The 23,762-nt window shown below is 43.7% G+C and overlaps 1 non-coding gene across 1 annotated transcript; it reads right to left on the minus strand.

The window, feature by feature from the left end:
- Positions 1-22,168: 22,168 nt before the first annotated feature.
- Positions 22,169-22,275, minus strand: LOC122237474. The gene has a single exon (XR_006216088.1). It is a non-coding gene; the product is annotated as a U6 spliceosomal RNA (small nuclear RNA).
- Between the last annotated feature and the right edge of the window lie 1,487 nt (positions 22,276-23,762).

Genomic DNA, 23,762 nt, shown 5'->3' on the forward strand with positions numbered 1-23,762 from the left:
CACTGATGAACATTGTTGCTCCCATTGTTTTGCTATTTCAAAACTGCAATAGTCATTAAAGACTAGGTTTCTGCAGTTAACAAATGTCTTGTAATGTGATTATATTAATTTTATAATGAAAAACACATTTCAAAACAAAATGATTTGATTATATTAACAATCATGTTATTGGGAAATCAATCATGCATTTTACAAAGCATTAGAGGGAAAAATGTACTTTGGGTGGGAAATTCTAATTATCATATATTAAATGCAAACCCGAATGATTCTCAAGTGTTTTCAGTATCCTTTAAATATATTTTAATTTACATTTTAAAGACGATGTTTATGCAAAGGCAATGCATTGTTTTCTAGAACTTCCAGGAGTAAAATTAACCCACAGATATGGCTTTGCTAGGAAATGTTTAAAATTATATTATATTCCTGTTGAGACTCTAGTAATGGTGATTTTTTTAAATTTTGTTTGTCAGGTACTTTGGATCTCAGTTAGTCTGTTGTAATTGCAGAGACAGAAAAATCCACCAGGCTTCAGAAGGGCTACATTTCAACCTCCTAAGCTCCACACATCTTACGTTTTCTAGAGCTGAAGTAATTTTATAATTAACCTCGCCTTTCCCTCTACTCAGCAATCTTCCCCAATGAAGATTGATAATCATTTGAGGGAATTTTTAATTATTCTTGTATCCAACTGACAGAAAAACTAATTTGGTGATAAATGTGTTTATTTAACGTAAAAGAGGAAATTTGGGAAATAAGGATCATGTTCTACCAGGAATAAATTTGCACGCACGCACACACACACGCACACACACACTCTGTGCCTTCCAGGTTAGTGCCTCTATGAGACAGTCTAGGCTATGAGTGAAACAGGCATTTAATAAACAGTTCAAAATTAGCTAGCTAATGAGCATGGAAAATTTAAACCTAATTTACAGATAACGATGTTGTTTGGCTTATAATCTAAGCTAAGTCAAAAGGTCAAACTGAAGGACGAGTTATGAATTGCACAAAATCTACAGTCGGTTCTTCTCCAACCCACATTCTATTGCCTTTGTTTATGCAATCATCACATATTGCCTGGGCAGTGACGGTGGCCTTTTCGGGGTGTCACTGCCCTGCTCTCAGCCTTTCAGGACTGACGCATACAGCACATTTGTTCACCTCGAACCGTCCAAAATCCAATTCTGGTCATCTGCTCAAATCCAACAGAGCTGTGCCAAGGCTTTCGCAGAAATTGCTGCCTCTTAAGAGTACCTACCCCCAGGTCTTACAGAATCCACAGCAAGCCCAGTCCCTGGCCACACATCTTCCTCTCATCTGCCCCCTTGCGAGTTATGTCGCCCACCCCCACACCCCCAAGCGTGGATCTGCTTGTAGCTTTCCACATTCCCTGCTTTCTCCCCTCTTTGTTCCGCTCACTCTGTGGCTGGAATGCCCTTCTCTCGCCTGCCTTGGCCTGGTGAGGTCTCTTCACCCTTTAAACCCAGTCACAGCCTCCAGGAAGCTTTTCCTGACCTTGCCCTCCAGGCTGGGTTAAGTGCTTCCCCCGCACCCACCCCCACCACCCCCTGCCCTGGAGTGATTACCTGTGCGGAGTTCTAGCACTGTGCCCACACCTTATTTTAGTATATATCTCTGACTCCCTGGCCCTTCAGCAATTGTAATAGCTTGTATTTAAGCCTTTAAAACACATGACTGGCATCCAGTTATAATTCAAAAATATTTGAGTAAATGAATAGATGAATGAATGCATAATGAATGAATGAACTGGCCACACATAGATGATAGAGCTTTTTCACCTGTTTTTGTTTTTTTCAAAGATTCTAAATCTTTTCAGACCTAGATCAGGTTGTCTGTGTTCCCTGAGACCCCCCCCCCACCGTCCCCCCACCACCGCTGTTTAGATCCAGAGTCTTGGGGGTTCTCTTTTCAGAATTTTCATTCCTGCTTTGATTCTCCTAAGTTAGCATCAATCTCCTAAGGTTGATTCAGGCCACAGAAATTGCTCTTAAATATTGGTAGCTTGAATTAGCCACTGTAAGGGCATTTATACCGTGGACATAGGCAAATCCTACAAAAGACAGTTTTTTGTTTTTAGAGAGCTAGATTTTGCATTTACCAACACAGCACTCTGTGCACACACGCGTGTGTGTGTGTGTGTGTGTGTGTGTGCATATCTATTACATTTACTTTATGTATATTTTCCTACCCCAACAATATTTTAAGTCCTAAATGATAGGAAGTCTATATTTTGTTTATATAAATAAAAAAAATTCTAGGCTTACTTATTTCTAGAATATGCTTCATCTACTTCTAAAATGTGTTGTCTGGATAAAGTTTTTGCCTTCAAGATCCAAATGTAAAATAGAAACAAAAACAATGTGACAGCAAGAGAAAAATCCACGTCACTAGTATTTAGATCCACAAAGCTACTATGACGAGGGATTAAATATTAGCTCAGTGCTTCATTACAGCTAAAAGAAAAAAAATGGCATTCTTTATTTTACTTTATTATCTACTACTAAATAATGACTGAAAAGATAATGTACATTGGCACTGGACAAAAGCATATAATTAATTTTCTTAAGTTTATTTATTTATTTTGAGAGAGAGAGCATGTGTGCAAGTGAGGGGAAGGGCAGAGAGAGAGGGAGAGAGAGAGAAACCCAAGGAGGCTCACACTATCAGCACAGAGCCTGACACGGGACTTGATGTCACAAACCATGAGATTAAGAGTCGGACATTTAACTGGCTGAGCCACCCAAGTGCCCCATGAAAATTAATGTTTAATTCCTGTTGTCCATACACAGTATCATATACCTTATTTTCACTCAGTCTTCACTACAACAGAGATAATTCTTGTTACCATTTTGTAACAAAAAAGCATTGAAGCTTACAGAAGTTATGTGCTTTGTCAAGGGCCCTCTCCTCCAGGAAGCATCCTCCTGCACCCTCCAGGGTCACGTAGTCTACACTGGGAGACCACACGTTCTTACCCGCACCCTTTTCGTGCACACATCACTTTGTACCTTTTATTATGTTACAAGAACCAAGTTTACTGTTGCACAAGCCCTTTCATCCAGTTCACGGTATAATCGGTCATCAAAGAGTATTTACATCCAGGAAAATGATAACCGAGTAGAAGTTAGTTTTTGGGTCCATGTTCAGTGAGATCGCACTAAAATTGTCCATTACCCGCATACCCCTGCCCTCCCTCCACCCCACCCCATATTAACACCCCTCAATGTGTAAGTGACCACCAACCACCAACATAACTCCAACCCATCGTGCCCAGTCATCGTGTTATACAGCCTACCTTGGCTACCAGGGAAATGTCTACCATGAAAATTTGACACAACAGACGAAAATGTCTTCTCTGTGGTGATTATTCACAAAAATGTCCTGAATAGGTAGAGGTCATGAGTTTGAGAGGTAACTCAGGGAAGATAGTTTTGCTGGGGCTCAATAATGTAGATGCTGTACATAGCTGTCCCAGGACCTAACCGGACAGGACAGGATTTCGGAGCTCTGGAGGTATTGCGTACGCATTATTCTTTATGCTGACTTCCTCAAATGCTCTTTACCCATTTACCCAGCCCAAGAGCTGGGTTTTCTGTTCCAAAATGAGAGATGGCTCAAAGTTAAAGCCATGGGGTATCTGGATGGCTCAGTCAGTTAAGCATCCGACTTGGGCTCAGGTCATGACTCATGGTTCATGAGTTCAAGCCCTCCTTGGGGCTCTGTGCGGACAGCTCAGAGCCTGGAGCCTGCTTCGGATTCTGTGTCTCCCTCTCTCTCTGCCCCTCCCCCACTCGCACCCTGGCTCTCTCTCTGTCTCTCTCAAAAATAAGTAAACATTAAAAAAATTAAAAAAAAAAAAAGCGAAAGCCTCATGGCATAGCTTTGAGTTAAAAACACAACAAAAACAAACTCTCTATGTACAGGCCAAATCTACTCATGGCAAGAAGTTTCCAGTGTGATGTGTAATTTGATCGTTTATTAAGGTTTCATTTGGATTTGACTATTTTGGAGTCTCTCACTGCTTTCCTGTATAACATAAACAGTGGAGTGGCCCAGGATTACAAGCAAAGCGTTTTGTGCTGGCTCTCCAGAGCTCTTGCCCAAATGATTAACAGATACCGCATGCAGTTAAGGTCAACACAAATACTAAGTTCTTCCTAGTTATCCAGCACCGTAGAAAGTGCTGAGCAAACAAGATTTAGTCCCTGTTCTTTAGGACGCAATTCTCATCAGAGAGAAAGAGAGAACCACGAAAAAAATAATAAAATAAAATAAAAATAAAATAGGCTGTTGTGCGGACAGGGCTCTCACAGGCACTTGTTCAGGACACTATGGCAGCACGGGGGGAGGGGGGTGTTCACACGGGCTGGGGGTGGAGGGAGGGCAGGTGTCGTATGCAGGTGATGGACGGTTTTAGTGAGATCTCACTGAACATGGATCCAAAAACTAACTTCTACTCGGTTATCATTTTCCTGGATGTAAATACTCTTCGATGACCGATTATACCGTGAACTGGATGAAAGGGCTTGTGCAACAGTAAACTTGGTTCTTGTAACATAATAAAAGGTACAAAGTGATGTGTGCACGAAAAGGGTGCGGGTAAGAACGTGTGGTCTCCCAGTGTAGACTACGTGATCCTGGAGGGCGCGGGAGGATGTTTCCTGGAGGTGATGGCCCTTGGGCTGGGTATAAAATATACCATATCAGGGCATGTGGGAAACTCAAGTGCCAGGGTAATGTTATGGCCCAAGAAGAGCTGGAAAAATGGATGAGCAGAATGATAAACATGTAATTAAGATAAAGGAGGCAAAGGAAGGGAACAGAGTTGATAAGCACAGTGTTCACAAAATGCTGCACATCAAGGATGTCAAGGGGTCTGTTTTCCAGCCACAGACTTAAAGAGTTTACGTCACACACAATTTATGGTTCGTGATCTCCGCGACTAACTCTAAATCTGGCCCCAGTTTCCAGTGATGGACATTCTTCCTCTCTTAAGGCATCACATATGTCCTCTTATCATTATGTGCAACTGGCTGTTGGTCTCTGAACACCCTGAGCTCCAGGATGATGCCTCCTATCTCCAGAGCCAGACACAGTACCTGGGACATAGTGGGCACTCGGTAGTTTTTGTGGTTGGAACTCTGTAGAATGGCTCTTGTTAGGTTTATTAAAGTTCATAAAATGACTAGCAGACGCCCATCTCCACAGCCTGGCATCCTTAACAAGCCGCTAGGGATGTTAAGCCCACATGAAGGTGCCTTCACACCTAGTGATGACTGGACCACCCAGCCAGCGGATGCACAGTGTGGCGCCATCCAAGAGGAGCCCTGGGGGGTGCCGAGATACCCTCTTGTCTTCACGGCAGGTGTGGAGGGACGTGCCTGCCAGGTTAGATGGCTAGCATAGCAGACCCAGGGACTCTGCCCCCAGAGGCTGTGGGGAGGGGACACTGCTATGTGCTCAGGGCATCAAGCATGAATCACCTACTGATCCAGAGCCATGAGGTTTCCCCCCCCGCCTGAGGCCTCCCCCCACATCCTTTACACCTGGATGCCACCAGGCCTGGCCCCACTCCTCATGCACTTGTCCTGCCCTCTTTGCTCCTGGAACTTGTCAGGATGTGTTGGCACTGGGCCTGCCTTTAGGCATCCTGAGCAGGGCTGCTGAGGACCAAAATTAGCTGGGAGGGGTCCGTTTGACAATCAGCAGGCCAAACTGGCACCTGCGGTCTGAGTCACTGCTTTTTAACTGTTTATTAAGTGGTGACAGTGACAACTAAATCGTGAAGAGGAAGGGCCCTTTCTCTGTGTGTTCCAGTAACGTCATGCCCCACTGAAAAGGCAAAATCGTTATTAACACGGTGGGGCTGGCAGAGGAGGGGACGCGGCTTTGCAGACCCAGCACCAACCAGATCTGTGTCCCTTTGTCTCCCGGGGACCCGCTTCGACACAAGTCATTCAAGCGTGTAGCCCTCTCCAGCAGCCCTGGCTTTGGGCAGCTTCGACAGGCGTGTGCTTGGAAGAGATCCGGGGGCTCTTTTGGCAAAATGAAAATCCCTTCGTAATTGTTACCTGATTAGGATAACATTATTATTATTACTTGAAGAGCCTCAGGAAGTGTTCCCACAAGCTCACGAGCATGTGGCCTTGTCTGAGTGGCTCCCTGGTTAGCTGAGGTGGGAACTGGCCTATATTTTCCACTCTCCTGCAGGCGGGACTAAGTAATACTGGAAATGAGCCATTATGGGAGGGCCTCGAGGGGGCTACCTCGTCGGGGGCATTGGGAGGGCAGGGCCAGAGATGGATGGGGCATTCTTCAGTTTTGCCTTTAATGAGACCTGCCTGCCTCCCAGGGACCGATTTCTGAAAGTCAGGGAAATACATGCACGTGCCTATGCACACACACACACACACACACACACACACACTTTGCAACAGCACGTATACTGTTCTCTAAAACCAAGGCCAAGCTCTCAATGCAAGTAGGACTCACGAAAGAAGAGGCCTGAGACAGGTGCACGGGAGTTAACCCCTAAACACCTGGATTCGAAACCCCCAAGCCCTTTACTCCATGCTGCGCAATTTCATCTTGGATGAATCTCTCGGTTCACCCGCGCCCAGGTTTTTCATGCTCAGAATGATGAGAATAATAATCCCTACCTTAAAGGATGGTTTTAAAAGTCAATGAGTCCATTCAGGATTGATCAACCTCAGCACTATTGACATTTAAGCCAAATAATTCTTTGCTGTGGGGGCTGTTCTGTGCATTGCGGGGTGTCCAGCAGGATGGCAGGCACGGAGGTAAAAGAGAACAATGGAGAAGTAACAATATTTACAAATCATCTAAGTGGGCATACTGTACATTAAGAAGCCCGTGCCCAGTTTCAAAGTCATAGGTTAGGAAATCAGATTAATTTAGCATAATAACATTTGGGCTCCATACTACCGTGAACATGCTGTATTAAATTAAACAAATTCTGTTTCTTTCTTCCTAGTAAAGGGGAGGGAAAAAAAGAAAATGAGTAACACATTAAATTGCCAGGATATTAATTATACCGAGCTACATATTAAATGTTATGCATCTAAGGAGCTAATTTTCTTCACAATGTTATTATTACTTGTTACTTGTATAGCACCATTGATGTAAACATACCGTTTTATAAATACTCCCATAAAGTTTATTGCTCTTATATGAGTGCGCCATGTAATTATGCATTTACCTTCTAATCAGCGATGTGAGAAGCACAACTCACGGCAAAACTCCACGGCACTCACCTCCATCTGACTTTCTAAAAAATCTCTGGGTAGCAACGACAATCATGTTGTTCTAGAAACAGAATTGGTATCATCTGAGTTTGTTTACTCAAGAAAAATCTATTTTTGTTATTTTTTTTTCTACTTTAAGGAAACAGGCCACTCTTTCTCAGAAAGAGTTTCACACCGTGGGGTATTTTTTGGAGGAGGGTATTTTTGGTTTTCTGTTTGCTCCTTCACCGGGCTGATCTATCCCTGTCAAGTCGGCCAGGCAAGTTGCACGTGGGTGGAAAGATAAACCACACTGAATGTTCTCGTTGCGAGTTAGGTCACCTTAAATACCGCACGGCAAGTTTCTTCAGAAGGGAGAAAAATGCAACAAGAAGAAAACACACACACACACACACACACACACACACACACACAAACGATTGACACGCCAACATGGATTCTGTTCTAAAAGGCAACTTAGCTCCTTCAGCTCAGATCACTCATGTGAGCAAAAGCCCTTCCTGCCCTTTGTCGGCCATGGGCAGGAAGATGGCGGACAAAACGCCCAGTGGCTGGACTCTCTCTGATGAAACAGCCATCGATGTACCCTATGCAATTAGCCTTAGAGCATTTCTAGCTCAGATACATTAGCAGAAAGTCCCTTGGAGGATGCAATATAGTCACTATATTGGTCAAAAATATAAGCAACTTTGTGGCTCTTTTCCTCTCTCATCCCCACGTGGTTTGTAGCATTAGACCCCTAAGACCCTGCAAATGTTTCTTTTTAAAACGTGCATCGATGGTGTATACCAGACAGGACTCTGCATAAGAGCAGGGCCATAGATAATCTTCCATTTCCATCAACAGCATTCTAGTCTTCAACTTTAACAATAAGGGAAGCCTCACTACTTGTTACTTTATTAAGAAAATGGCTCCAAAGTGAAGGCTACGTATCCCTGGGCTTGCAGGCAGGTGCACAGTAGCTTACACCCTAAGGACCTGGGTTCGAAACCCTCAAGTCTGAGGATGTTATGTAGCAGGTGAACTTGCCAGGTAGATAAGGTTACAAGGCCTGAAAACCTCCCAACCAAGCTCCTTGCAAATTCCAAAGAATAGAAGCCCATGGTAATGAGTAATATTGATCTTTGAAAAAAAAATGGTGGCTTGAAATAAAAAAATAAATTGATCTTTTATTTGTTTATTATTATTTTTTAACGCGTATTTATTTTTGAGAGACAGCAAACGGGAGGGACAGAGAGAGAGAGAGAGGGAGACACAGAATCCCAAGCAGGCTCCAGGCTCTGAGCTGTCAGCAGTGAGCCCGATGCGGGGCTTGAACTTACAAACTGTGAGATCATGATCTGAGCCGAAATTGGATGCTGAGCCCCCCAGGCGCCCCCAAAACAATGGTTTAAAAATCTCATAAATATGGAGAACAAACTGAGGGTTACAGGAGGGGTTGTGGGAGGGGGGATGGGATAAATGGGGAAAGGGCATTAAGGAATCTACTCCTGAGATCTTTGTTGCACTCTATGCTAACTCATCTGGATGTAAATTTAAAAAAAGAAAAAAGAAAAGAATAAAAAAAAGAAAGAAAGAAAATCTCCATCACACGAGTTTTTTTTTTTTTTAAGTATCTATCTTTTTTCCAGTCTACGATGTCGCTACAGATATTTTAGTCTGAAGAAAAACTTTAGAAAATCTTTGTCCATGTAATAGAATGCATCTAAAATATGTTTTAAACTCTCTATATATCAATGAATGTACTTAATTCTCTATCTGAAAATAGATTTATATTATACCTTGTTCAATCCATTTTCCCTGTCAGATATGATGTCCTCCTGATGGGAAGGGTCAGAAATCCTTAGCCAGGTGAAGGAGGAAGTCAGAATGTGGGAAGGGTCAGAATGCTGAGATAAGAAGGCACTGTTTCCTTCCTTCTCACCCCTCAGGTAATGAGTCACCAATACCAGAGAAGTCCTAGAATACTGTTACGAACAATTCACTCAGAGAATTCATTCATTCTGTTCACCCAGAGTTGTAACTTCAAGGTGGATTTTTATAATAGTTTGAAATAAATACTTCCGGGATTTGCCAAAACCCTCATCACCTCAGATAGAAATTGAGATAATGTAACACTTGATATTGAGAGAAGTACATTTCTAAGAAAAAAAATGTAAAACAAGAAAGTTTAAGTAGTATGAGACAATAATTTTGATCAGAAATCAAAACACATTACAGTAAAGTGATGTACATAGAAAGGAAAGTAAGTGCATAGCTAGTAACTGTGTGCCTCATGTTAAGAAAGTAGCAATCTCTTTCTTTCACATGGGAACCACCAGATACGTCTCTGATTTATACCATTTTCCTACCCCTGAAAACTTCATGTGTGAGCACTCTGTTCTCATCTTTGGGGGCTCAGGGCACAACCAGCTCGGTATGAGGTCCAAGGAACACTGCAGTATCCAGATCAAGTCTTAGAGTAGATTTTACATAGGAATTACACCGGGCTTTTGTGAAATTACAAAACAATAGAAGTCAGATCCTCAAACTGCTTTCCTGGTTCTCAACAATTTGAGCTGATATATGGGTGCTAGTCATTACCTCTTGAATCTCATTTTGGCATTTTCCAGGATAGTCCCCAGTTAAAATCTCCTGGCCTAGAGGGTGAGCAGTGTTAAAACACTGGTGCTGAGGGACAGGGCAGGGCACCCGATCCAGACTTAGGGGCTGCAGGCTTATTAGAGAAAGGCATTTAAATCACCCGTGGGACTTAGTTTGGAGAAAAGTGAGTTGGGAGGGCAGAGGTCCAGGAAGACCAGATAACAGATGGGAAGGTCTGTTGTCAAAGAGCCTGGAAGATTCTAGGTGCTTAAAGAATCTCAATGGATCCAGTTGAGGGTACAAGGTAGTAACGGGGTGGGAGGAGAGTAGGAAGGGCTTAATGGTGGGGTGGATGGGGGGTGGGGGATCCAGAGAGTTGAATAGGAGCCAATCCTAATGTCTAAGGACACTGACATACTTGTAAGCATTAACATTTTATCCTTGGGGCTGGGGAGGGGGGGTGTCTTCTAGATTAAGGAAGGAATCCAGAGAAAGAAAAGTTGAGCCCTGTCCCATGAAGGGAATCTCAACCTGACAGTGGGCAGGTTGTCTATTCTAGGACCTCCCTTCCCAGGTCCAGATGCCATCCATGGTCAGGAGACAAATGGCCTTAACGAAGAGATTCTAATTAATAAACTTAACCAACGAAAGGACTTCCCATTAAGAAGAACAAAAATGCTCAATGTTTCTGATGAAGTCTAGAGATTAATATTTAATTGAAAACATTAACACATCATTACAACATCTTTTTCACCTTATACTTTTTTTTCCATTTAAAAAATCTAACTATGTGTCTAAAATTGTTGGGGAATAGTGAAGAGTGAAAACAAAAACAAAAACAAAAAAACCCCTCGATTTTCTGCCAGTCTCATTCCGTAAGTGCTTAGCAAATCTTCAGTAGATTTTCTTCTTGCTTTTTCTTTCTCCCTCATGAGTGGGCATTTCACCACATTTGTACTCATATCGTGTATGTAGTTTTAACCTTAATTTTCCCATGACATTACATCATAGACCTTTTTCTTATTAGTAGAATTCCTTAACCATCATTTTAAATAAAAAGAAAATATTTCATCCAAAAATGCACTCTAATTTATCTATTCTCCTGTTCCTTAGATGATTATCACCATTTTGCTATTTTTTTGCTATTAGAAAGAATCTATTTATGTAAAATTTCCCAGTGCTTTTGGATTATTCATTTGGGATTGATTCCTAGACCTGGAATTTCTACTCTGTGTGTATCAATACACTTATATCTCTTTGTTCGTATTACAAAATATTTTCCAAGTGGATCCTACCAATTTACGCTCAGACCAGATGCTCCGGAAGACAAGCCTTCTGGAGGACAAGTCAGGACTTACACCTGCACTCACGTTCCACGTTGTGTCATCATTCCTGGAGAAGAAGGGAAGCTTGATTCATGCAGATGCTTCTGGCAGCCCAGCGGAGGGACACAGAGATGAAAATATTGTGCTTCGGGGCACATTTTCACTTTTAAGTTGTCAGGAATCAGTTGTCCATGGCGTCTCTATACATCTCAGAGCATGTCTCCAAAAACATTTACATAGCAGCCATGGAAGCTCCTGTCTCTCTCCAGGGCAAAGGGCAGATTTGTTTTCTGAGCAGGGTAATAAAGCTAATGTGTCCCTCTGGGGCAAAGCTGGGTGGGTTTTGCTAGAAGCCCTCTCACACGAGGTTCGTACTGCCTGTTGTGTGTGGATAATAAGCTAAGTCCACGTGGGATCACACGTTCCTCAGCAGCTGGATCTCCAGAAGGGTGGTGGTGAGTCAGGCCAGCAGCTGCAGAGGCCCCTGCTGCTTGGGGACAGCTGGACCAAAGACAAGTCATGTGAGGACAGACCACCGATCTCTGTGCCTTGGCTTCTGATGAGAATTGTGAATGTTATCAATTTCTCAGGGGCCTACGTAAGAGCCATTGGCATCTGCTTATAGCAGAGTATGAGGGTGAAATGCGGAGACTCTGGAATCGAACATACTTAGATCCGATTGTCTGTTTCACTGTTTACTCCCTGAATGACCTTGAACATGGTACTCTCCTCTCCAAGCCTCAGTTCCCTGTGTATTCAATGAGAGCAATAAGAGAACTCCGTCAATTTGTTGAATGAGGTGACAGGGCACGTGGTGTGTAGAACAGCTCATAGTATCTCCTGAACGTATATTAACTATTAATATTTCAGGAACTTGATTACAGGGTTGGAACAGATTTTCAGTCCCCCAAGGTTATAAAGATTGATCGCAACCAGATAGTTTGGAATACAGGGAAATCTTAGCTGGTTATCAACTTAGTTGTGTAATTTTACTGAAGAAAAAAGTGGAATCTGGATAGGGACCTGCTTTCTCCTGAACTGGACACGGGACCATCACCCGATGAAACCACGATACAGGACATCTACCTGCCGGTTGGAATTTTCATTTCCCTGTGGTCGTCAAGTCAGCTCTTGCCTACTAAAATCACATAAGACGGCATAAAAAGCAGCGATAGGGTAAAACATAGGGGCACAGGAATGCACGTCCCGTAAAGAAAAGGTAGGCTAACTCAGCAAGTAAAATGCTATTAATTCATAAATGCTGAGTAAAATTACACAATGCATCTCAAAAGTGTCTGCACCCACAATTATGCTGTTGTGCAAGTTACACAAGCTCATGATTGGGAAAGCCTTGTACAAGCTCTAAGACCCTACAGGAATGTAAAACAATATTAATAGTGTAAAGTAATACAATTGACATTTTAAATAATATTGCATGGAGAGCCGATTGCTTAGGCTAGAATATGCTGTAGTAACAACCCCTGTCTCTTAAGAGGTTAATGTGATAAAGGTTTGCACTTCTCGGTCAGGAATACCTGGGCAATTCTCCTCCACAAAGTAATTCAACAATTCCTGTTGCTTTTATCCCGTGCTCCCGCCCCCTCAATGCGATGGCTCCTTGGTCACCATGACGGGGAGGAGAACTTGAAGGCTGCCTCCAGCCTTTCGTACTGCGGCCAGAATTAGCCTTCCTTCTTACATCCACAGCCCAGAGGCCCGAACTAACTAGTTACAGAGACCAGAGGATGGGAAAAGACCTGGTCCTCGGGGAGCTCCACTCTCTCTGCCACAATCCAAAATAAAATGGGTCAGTTCTCTTCTACGGATGGTTTCTAAGAAGACATCTAACTGTGTAATACATGTAGAAAGAGCTTCACGCAGAAGTTACTTTGAAGGTTATTTTTAAAAAAATGGTGCTTAGTCTGATTGCCCACAGAACTCAAATATTGAAAACATGTTGTTGTATAGAATGAATAAGCAAGATTTCACTGTTTTGAAAGCTGGAGAAGACTATATAGACTAGTTAAATGAAACATTCTTCCATTTGCAGCCAATTTCCACACACACACACACACACACACTACATTCACCAGGATCCCTTGCACCTCGGTGTGTCCATGGAGCTGAGCTGAAAGTTTAGTGAGAGGAAATGTCACGCCCCTTTCTCTCCAGTCATTCCACTGCTCTCCTCACCAACAATGGTGCAAATACTCCCTTGTCCAGAACAGCTTTCATTCCAGGGAGAAACACACAAGAGGAGTGCTGTAACGTGTGTACCCCTGTGCCAGTTCTCCTCTAACATCTAGATCCCTGTGGCGTGTTTTCTCAATCCCGGTCCTACCCGAACATCATTCCCTTTACTTTCAGATTCTTCCTCCTTTTTCCCTCACCTATTATCTTTTTTTGCTGGTTTGTTTGCCTGTTTGTTTGTTTGTTTATTTATTTTGGCAGGGGAGGGGAGAGAGAGAGAGGGAGGGAGAGAGAATGAACAGGGGAGGGGCAGACAAAGAGGGGGACAGAGGATCCGAAGCAACCTCAGTGCTGAGAACAGACAGCTTGATGCGGAGCTCGAACCCACAAACTGTGCGATCGTGACCTGAGCCAAAGTCAGACATTTAACCAACTGAGCCACCCAGGTGCTCCCCTCACTTATCATTTTGTGGCAAGGTGGGTAGATGATAGAGCTTAGAGAGTCAAAAGTTCCTAGAGCAAGGGATCTTTTTACCACTAATAAGACTTATCGTCTATTAAAAGCCAACTATTGGGGCGCCTGGGTGGCTCAGTCGGTTGAGTGTCCGACTTCAGCTCAGGTCATGATCTCAGGCCGTGAGTTCGAGCCCCGCATCGGGCTCTGTGCTGACGGCTCAGAGCCTGGACCTGCTTCGGATTCTGTGTCTCCCTCTTTCTCTGCCCCTCCCCCACTTGTGCTCTTTGTCTCTCAAAAATGAATAAATGTAAAAAAAAATTTTTTTAAGAAAAAAAAAGTCAACTATTGATACTATGAGCCAAGTATGTTCCCAATATTATCCCTGCTCCTCAAGTACTAGGACCAGTGTGTGAAATGGGCATCTCTGCCTATTTCCCTAGCTCCTCCCCCACGCCTATCATGGCATCTGGCACATAGCAGAATCTCAAAAATAATGTGTAGTGAAAGAATAAATGAATAAAAGTTGTTTTTGGAAAATACCACTAATTATGAAACCCTCTCTACTGGCATGAGGCGGAGTATTTCCTTTAGCACCAACATGGTTGTCTTAGTTCTCAGCAACACTAGTGTGGAGATGGGACAATGTACAGTTCACAGGAAGCAGGTATCTCAGAGCACGGCTCGTGTCTCTGGAGCTGTTGATGGAACCAGTCTTGGCCTTTAAAACTGACATAAGCGCTGGTCGGGGGCTGGCTGGTTGGCTTCCTGGGACGAAAGCAACCCACAGATAATCAAACCTTTTCCTCCTGCTGCCAAAGAATTCAATAAGTTGGTCTGACATTTGATTCTTGACAACCTGTGACTTTGGAATGGGGAGGGAGAGATCACACAAAGCACAATTACCTACACTGAGCTTGGTTACCTTCTTTACTTTGAACATGCTTGCGTCTGTCATTCGAGAAAGTCACCCTAAACCACATTCTGAAACCATTTGATGAAAAAGAGACTCAGAAATGATTGTGTTTTTGCCTATCTATCCTTTTCTTACCATTGTGCATTTATTTATGCTACCCAGGATGACTTCACCACTTAGAAAGATAGGTCATTGCCATGGTCACCATCATCACCATCATCATCATCATCATGGTCACTATCTCTTCATTTACTGAGCAACTACTGTGTGCCAGGGCTTAAGTCTATCACTCATATTGCTTGACTGCTACACAACAATCTTGAGCTAAGTACCAACATTCCCATATTTTGGAAGAGGAAGCCAAGGCTTAAAGAATTAAATTAATTTCTAAAAGTCATATAAACTTTTTAAGAATTGTTTTACTGTTCATTCTTCTTGAGAGAGAGACAGAGGGCAAGCAGGGAAGGAGCAGAGAGAAGGGGAGACACAGAATCGGAAGCAGGCTCCAGGCTCTGAGCTGTCAGCACAGAGCCGGATGCGGGGCTCGAACTGACAGACCGCGAGATCATGACCTGAGGTATAGTCGGCCACCCAACTGACTGAGCCACCCAGGCGCCCCTATAAACTTTTTTAAGTGACAAAACTAGATTAAAGTGACAAAAAGACATCAAAACCCAAGTTTGCACAACTCTGGATCCTCTGGCTTGTACGTTATTCTGTGGATCAAACCACAGTTTCACTTTATTTAATTTTGCACTTCAATGAACTCAGAAGATGGAAGAAAGGATTTAATTATGAAAACTTTTGTCTGAAAAGAAATATCCCCCAACTTGTATTTGTTAAAAACAGCCAGAAGAGAAAACACAAATAAAAACTGCCATGATGGGGCGCCTGGGCGGCTCAGTCGGTTAAACGTCCAACTCTTGGTTTTGGCTCAGGTCACGATCTTACAGTTTATGAATTCGAACCCCGCATCCATCTCTGCACTGACAGTGCTGAGCCTGCTTGGGATTCTCCCTCTCTGCTCCTTGCCCACTTGCTCTCTCTCTTTTTCTCAAAATAAACAAAACTTTAAAAAAGAAAAAGAAGATCGCCATGATGTAAACAGAAGTGACAACAAGGACCCAAGGGCAAGGCACACAGCTGAGAGTGTCCTGCAAAGGTCTGCTCATTTGCCCAGGAAAACATCCAGAAGCCTGGTCTGCTCTGTTCACAGGTCCCACCACATTATGTGGCAGCTTCAAGTTTTTATCTGCTTCTACCTTCTGTAGGTTGAATGAGTTGGTGGCTAGCTCCCCACAAATCCTCAATTCAAGGTAGTATATTTTGGAACAATCCTTTTCATCCCTTGAACATTGCGTTTCATGGGGGAGGCCTCCTGACGGTTGCTTCTGGGTAGTTCTGGCTGCTTTGCTCCTTTGTCTTTTGATGGTGGCCCTTTACTGGGATAAATGCGAGTGGTCATTTTAGTGATTGCTGGATTACAGTGGCAAGTTGTACCAGGATTCTAAGACTACCTTCGCCTACTCCTAAGAGCTCTGCGTGGCTCTGAGATGCTCTTCAAATTCAGATAGGCATCTAGAAGCCGAAGGAATAGCAAGAGGAAAGAATTCCCCCTCCTTCCAACGTCTTAGAGCGACGCTCAGAACACACGGAGAATTCTCTTTGTTCTAGCAACTACTTTCCTAGGTTTGTTCGAAGACCTAAATCAAGCAAGGCCAGGCTTTCATAAGTGGCAGTGGTTGGGGCCGAAACTGAAAGCTATAGTTCAGATGATGCAGATCTATTGAAAGTTTTATGTGCGTATGTTCTGTAATGAAGCAATCATGAAATCGAAATCATGAAATGACTGGCTGTTCACTGCCTTTCCATTTTCCAAGTAATTATTTGACTGCTCCGGAGTTTAGCAGCCTACTTCTGCTATTTTTTTTTTTTTAAACTTTCAAGAAGACGAGAAAGGGGAGCATTTCTAAGTTAGGCTAAAGGTAGGATGTGCTCAAAAGAAGGTGCTGGAATAAACACTGTTTCTTTTTAGTGGGGTCTTACAGAATTTTGGATACATGAGTACAGTATGAGGACAACATTGGAGAATTCTTCCCTAATTTCGGAAACCCTCCATGATCTAAGAAATGCTTTTTAATTATATTTTGGCTTTCGTAAGACTTGGACCATCACCAGACATTATCTCTTTCAATCTGATACTTTAGAGGCTGGTGGTGAGCCAGTTCAATTCACCCTTGTTTTTCTAAATAAACTTATATTGGAACACGACCACGCCCTTCTCTTTATGTCTCTTCTATGGAAGGCTTTCGTGCTACAAAGGCGGAGTTGAGTATATGCAACACAGACGTGGGGGTCTCCCGACAGCAATGAAATACTATCTGCCCTTTACAGAAGACGTTTGATGACATTGCCTTAAATAAAACAAACATTTGGGGTGCCTGGGTGGCTCAGTCGGTTGAGCGTCTGACTTCAGCTGGGGTCACGATCTCACGGCTCGTGAGTTCTAGGCCCGCATCATGCTCTGTGCTGACAGCTCAGAGCCTGGAGCCTGCTTCCAATTCTGTGTATGTCTCTCTCTCTCTCTGCCCCTACCCTGCTCACACTCTCTCTATCTCTCAAAAATAAATAAACATTCAAAAAATAAATAAAACACACATTATGGTAACTGGAGTTAGGCTTGTGTATATTTCTAAAATGGGACTAAATACGAACCTTAAAATTCTGAACTGCCATTATTTTCAAACACCTTCCATTTGAAGCTGCTAAAAAGAGTGCTTTATCACTTTCTTTACGTCTTAACAAAATGCACTGAAGAAAAAATTAACATAACGGGAAGACCTGTGTGGGGACAGAGTATGTGACCAATTCTCCTATGGACCGCAGAAAGGTTTTGAAAAACAAACACTACTTAATCCGTTCCCGATCAGTCCCTTTCTTATTGGCAAATGAGACGAATGGCCTCAGGCAAGGCATCCTGGCCAGCAGGATCAAAGATGTGCATAGGAGAGCTTACCCCCAAACTTAAGCACAGAGGTTCCCAACATCAGAAATAGCTCTTCACATCGGAAATACCTGGGGAGATTAAGCAGCCTCCAATGCCACGTCCCACCGCAGACCAGTTGAATCAAAAGGGTCTGGCTCTGTGGCGAGGCTAGCAGAATTGTTTAATGTTCACCAGGTGATTCTCCTGAGCCAGTGGAGTCTAGAAACCCTGGGCCGCAGTAATGGAGGAAGCTGCTTGCAGTGAGGAAGCTTCTTGACTCCTTCCGCCTCTTCCTTTCAGTCTCCAAATTGAGGGGATGGAAATGACGTCCTCGGAGGTCATTCCTGTCTGTGATTTTAAATTCAGTTCAATTGAGTTAAATTTGTCTCCCCAGAAGAGGAAGCATGACAATTGTGACACCCTCTCTTACCAAGAAATACGCAGAGCAGGGATTGGATGCGTCTCCCTGGGAACCTGGGAAAGGAGCTCTGATGATGCTCATATTGCCGCGCTGTGGCTCAACGCGTCGGACGGGGGAGAGCAGCCTGGGTACCAGATCATCGCTGCTCTTACTGGCGTCTGCAAGCCTGTCCCTCCCGGTTCACTTCCGTTCATGGGCAGTAACTCAGCAAGTGCTCTGAGCCTCGCTCCGGGCAGAGAGAACGATGGAGCGTTGCACATTTGAATATTTAATTTCGGTCAAACTAAGATGGGTCAGACTCTGGTTCTGCCACTTTTTTTTTTTTTTTAATTTTTTTTTTTTAACGTTTATTTATTTTTGAGACAGAGAGAGACAGGGCATGAACGGGGGAGGGTCAGAGAGAGGGAGACACAGAATCTGAAACAGGCTCCAGGCTCTGAGCTGTCAGCACAGAGCCCGACGCGGGGCTCGAACTCACGGACCGCGAGATCATGACCTGAGCCGAAGTCGGCCGCTTAACCGACTGAGCCATCCAGGCGCCCCTGGTTCTGCCACTTCCTCGCCGTGAGACATGATTTCTCTCTGGGCATCGGCTTCCTCATCTGCAACATAGGAGTTATTAACCATCTCTATTCTAGGGTCGAGATGAGCACTGAGTAGAATAATGCTTAGGAAAGGCTTAGCTTAGCACAGATCTGGTCACAATGGAGCTTAAAACAAACAATGGTATGCTATTGTTATAATCATTTTCATTGTCATTACTACCGTTATGGTGACGCTTTAGTAATAGCCAAATAAATCAAAGTTCCCAGCTATCAATGATGTTACATCTGCTGTTACCAAAGACACTTTACAAACCTGCTTTCATTAATATTTTGTGCGGCTTATAACAGCAAGATGGGACGGTATCTTTTTATGTCGAGCAGTTTAGACATTCGCAATAATAGCAGAGGACAACAAACATATCAGTGTGCAAACGTACTCCTGTGCTGTCCCCCACCGCAGAACACATAGCTGCCTGTGTGCCCATCGTACAGCTACTTTACAAGTCGTGTCCATTAGCAAGGAAGGGTATTGTTTGCAATGTTTTTAAACTTCATATACGTGGTTTCATATTACATGCATGAACACGAAGCCTGCTGTTTTCGCTCAACATTATGTTTTTGAGATTTATTCATATTAATGCATGCAACTCGATTCCAGCCACTCTAACTGCTATGGTCTATACTATTTTATGATTTTGCCACAGCCTATTTGTCCTTTCTTGTGTTGATGGATATTTGGGTTGTTTCCATTATTCCATAGTAAAAAAGAAAAGGTTCAATGTCCATCTGGGAACATATGTCCTTGTGTACTGTGTGAGAATTTTTGAGGAGCAGCTAAGGCAGAGGACGGGCATATCGCCAATTTCTCTGTCTCCTTTCCCGGTTCTTCCTCATCTCCTCGATGTCAAAATGTTCACGTGCCCAGAGCTCAGTCCTCACACCTCTATCTGTCCTAATCATTAGAAGATGTCATCTGGTATTAATCTTGATCACCCAAGAGTACGATCTCCAGTCCGGATATAAGCCCCAAAGTCTACCTTCATATATCCACTCGTTCACTGAATACCTCTTCTTAGAGAAGTCAGAAAGGAATGTACGTGATGGACACCGTGAGTACTCACCAATGGTGTCTCTCTTCTGGGCACACACACATTGTATTTCTCGTAACACTTTTTTAAAAGAGTCTTTGTAGGGGTGCCTGGGTGGCTCAGTCGGTTGGGCGTCCGACTGCAGCCCATGTCATGATCTCACGGTTCACGGGGCTCGGGCCCCATGTCGGGCTCTGTGCCGACAGCTCGGAGCCTGGAGCCTGTTTTGAATTCTGTGTCTCCCTCTCTCTCTGCCCCTTCCCTACTCACGCTCTGTCTCTCTTTGTCTCTCAAAAATAAATAAACATTGAAAAAATTTGTTTTAAAGAATCTTTGTAATTTTATTTAATTATTATTTTTTTTTTACTTGAGTATAGTTGACAAACAATGTTCTATTAGTTTCGGGTATACACAATAGTATTTTGACCAGTTTGTACCTTATGCTATGCTCACAAGTGTAGCTACCGCATGACACTTTGAGGTGGGAGAATGTGACTACTCATCGAGAAAATAAATCTGTTACACGTCCTATGTTTTCCTGAGAAGCTGAATCACAGAAATTTGGTGCGAGAGGTTCTTGGGGCCAGGACTTCAGGGTCTCATCCATAAGGCGTTGAGGGAAGGAGAATTGGGAAAAGTTCAATGCAATGTAATTACTACAGAGCCTTAGCTAATCCCATTGAGGGCTTCTGAAGCTGGGATTGACCATCAGACTTGTTCCAAGTTGAGTCAAGAGCCGCCTCTGTTGCCCCATGTCAACTGTCGCTGGAAGCGGGCTGCTTCGGGGAGAGGGCATTTCCTTGGGCTAGATGACTCTTTTTATAGGAGACAGTCCATAGGGAGTCTCATAAGAGGTTCCATCGGGACCCAACTCTCCAACAGCAGGGATAATGAGGGCTTCAGACCCCACGGGAAATTCTGGGCAACACACCCCTGCACCCACTGCACAGCCACAAGGTGAGACGGTAGAAAGACACTGCCCACTTTTCTAATCTCGCGGTTGCCTTCGGCAGTGAGCGTGAAGGCTGTGAGTAGGAAGGGCTGAGCCACGTCCCTAAGTCATTGCACGAAAAGCAGTTGTCCTGGAGAATTGTCCAATCTACGACGGGCATGGCATCCGTGGGAAATACACTTGTGATTTATACCGCTGAGATTTGTTTTTGTCACCACAGCAGATGCCTGGCCCCAGAGTGACCACTCCAAGGCCTCAAAACAAATATGTGCAAGACCAAGTTCTCGATTCCCTACCTCCTCCGAACCTCCCCCTTTCTACAGTCTTCAGCATCTTGCTTAGTGGGAACTCCATTCTTCCAGTCTATAAATTAAAAACTCAGGCACCACACTGACTCTATCACAAAGGCAGTTCTTCCTTTAGAATGAAGCCAGGAGTTATTCATATCTCACACCTCCAGTATTACCTCGGGTCCAAGCCACAGACATTTCTCTCCCCGATTATTGCAGTAACCCCCTAACTGATGTCCTGCTTCTGCACTCACTTCCCTCCATTTTGGCGAAGACAACAGGATGATCCTGTAGGACAACACTCTCCCCCAGCCCTTCCAGGAGCTCTCTCTCACTCCGAGTAAAAACCAAATCTTTCAAAGAGCTACATTATGTTATCTGGCCCTAGGTTACTTCTCCAGGCTCATCTGGCATCATTCTTCCATTGGCTCATGCTGCTTCACTGACTTCCTTGCACTTAGCAGCACACTGGCACAATCCTCGCTCAGAACATTTGTGCTCATTGTCCCCCCCAGCCTGCAGTGATCTCCCCCAGCTAGAGATCTCTCACTTCCTTTAGGGCTTTACACAGCTGTCATCTTAATACTGAGACCCTCCCCAACCACCACATACTTTTAGAAGAATCTATTATGCTTTGTTGTGCTCTAGAATATTTGTCATCATGAGCCATATTGTAAATATTTCTAAATAGATTAGCTCCACAAGGGCAGGACTTTCTGTATTATTCACTGTTGTATCTGCTATATCTAGAATAGCCATTCTTACACTGGATATGTATTTGCAGAATAAATAAATTGGATATATGGGGCTGCTCATTGGTACTAATGGTTTATAGATTACGTAGGATTTTCTATGAAAAACATATTATATTTGTATGTAAGAGCAATTTGAGGCACCCGGATGGCTCAGCCGGTTAAGCATCGGACTACAGCTCAGGTCATGATCTCGCGGTTTGGGGGTTCGAGCCCCGCGTCGGGCTCTGCGCTGACAGCTCAGAGCCTGGAGCCTGCTTCAGATTCTGTGTCTTTCTCTCTCTCTGCCCCTCCCCTACTCGCACTCTGTCTCTATCTCTCAAAAATAAATAAACATTAAAAAAAATTAAGAGCAATCTTATCTCTAAAGCTTTTTTTTTTTAAATATGGAATACTTCGCGAATTTGCATATCATCCTTGCACACGGGCCATGCTAATCTTCTTTGTGTTGCTTCAACTTTGGTCTATGTGCTGTCAAAGTGTGCACTGTTACTTAAATCTTAGTAACTTTCATCTCTTTTCTTTTTTCTTTTCATATTGCAATGGCTGAGACCACCAGTTCAACTCCTGAAGATGTTTTCCTATGAAAGAGAGCTGGATTTTCTCTAGTTATTTTTCTGTCTCTATGGAAGTGATCATGTGGTTTTCTAACAATTACTTGATTTTTGATGTTCAACCATCCTTGGGTCCCTGGAATATCCTGACTGGTCTTTGAAATCTACGTCCGAATACAGAGCTCGAAAGACATGGGCCACAGATTTTGACTGAGTGAGGCCTTGTTACCACCCCTTAGAGACAACTGTTTCCATATCACAGACTATTCCACTGATGGGTATGGTTGTTTCTGGAAGCTGTTTCAGGCAAAGTCAATGCTTTGGGGAGCCTGACAGATATTGTGAATCAGCAACACAGGCTGGAGAGTAAGTTTCGTACAAAGGAGAGCTCACCTTAAAATATAGTTAGTGGTCAGGGATTAATGAGTTATCAACAGATTGTTGCCACGTGTCAGTGGGGCCCTGGTGTTGCTGGATCACCTGATATTTGGTCAGAGAGACTGGGGCATCTGGACTTTTAAAGCATCAACTACTTTTAAGTGCTTTTAATTAATTTGAATCTATAAAAGAAGATATCATATGGTGCAAGTATAATGTATCTGTAGGCCAAGTTAACACTACAAGTTTGAGACCTCCAGTGTCTAGAATGAGTGTGTGTCCTTCTCTGGTTTTAATTCTTTTATCTTGATTCCTCCTCTGTAAATTGTGGATAACGATAATTGTGTCACTGAGTCGTGGTGGTGAATACATACGTTTCCGAAGCATTACAGCAGCGTTGAAATGAAAGAAAGCCCACTATGGCTTCCAGCCTGGGAGCGTATACTTCTAGATGAAAGGGGAAAGTCTGTTTAGCTCGTGTCCATCATTCCTTGAAGAAACCAACTTTGAGAATAAAAAGCCCATGAAATAAACCAATGCAAGTAGCGAGAAGTGAGGAATAGGAGTTTTAATACATTTTCCCTTCCTACCGTCAATACAACCCAAATATTATTTACCACAAAAAGAAATGGAGAAATTAACACTGTCCTTGCTAGATGGCTGGGTGGGTTACATCAGATGCTGGCCACAGAAGCTTGGACTGTGGTTCTCCATGTGGCTGGGTGCTCATTACATTCCCTGTTGTTCCCTTTCTGTCCCTTTCATCCCTTCATGTCTTCAAGGCCCACAAGCATAAAGGATGCCAGGGTCCAGTCCTCGGGGGGATGGATTCTAGACTGAAGAAGATCAGCCACGTGAGGGACTGTGGCACTGGCCAGATAGTGTGGGGAGGGGGCGTGGCCCTGCCGGTGCCTGGCCAAGCTGGCGAGTCTCTCGTGCCTTAGTTCAGTGTGGAAAATGACTATGTGTACCCGTCCTGATGTCGAGGGGGCCAAACGAGATGAATACACGTGGAAGGCGTGAGCAGTTGGCACCGAGTGAA

The sequence above is a fragment of the Panthera tigris genome, chromosome A3 (assembly GCF_018350195.1).
Source record: "Panthera tigris isolate Pti1 chromosome A3, P.tigris_Pti1_mat1.1, whole genome shotgun sequence".
NCBI lineage: Eukaryota > Metazoa > Chordata > Mammalia > Carnivora > Felidae > Panthera > Panthera tigris.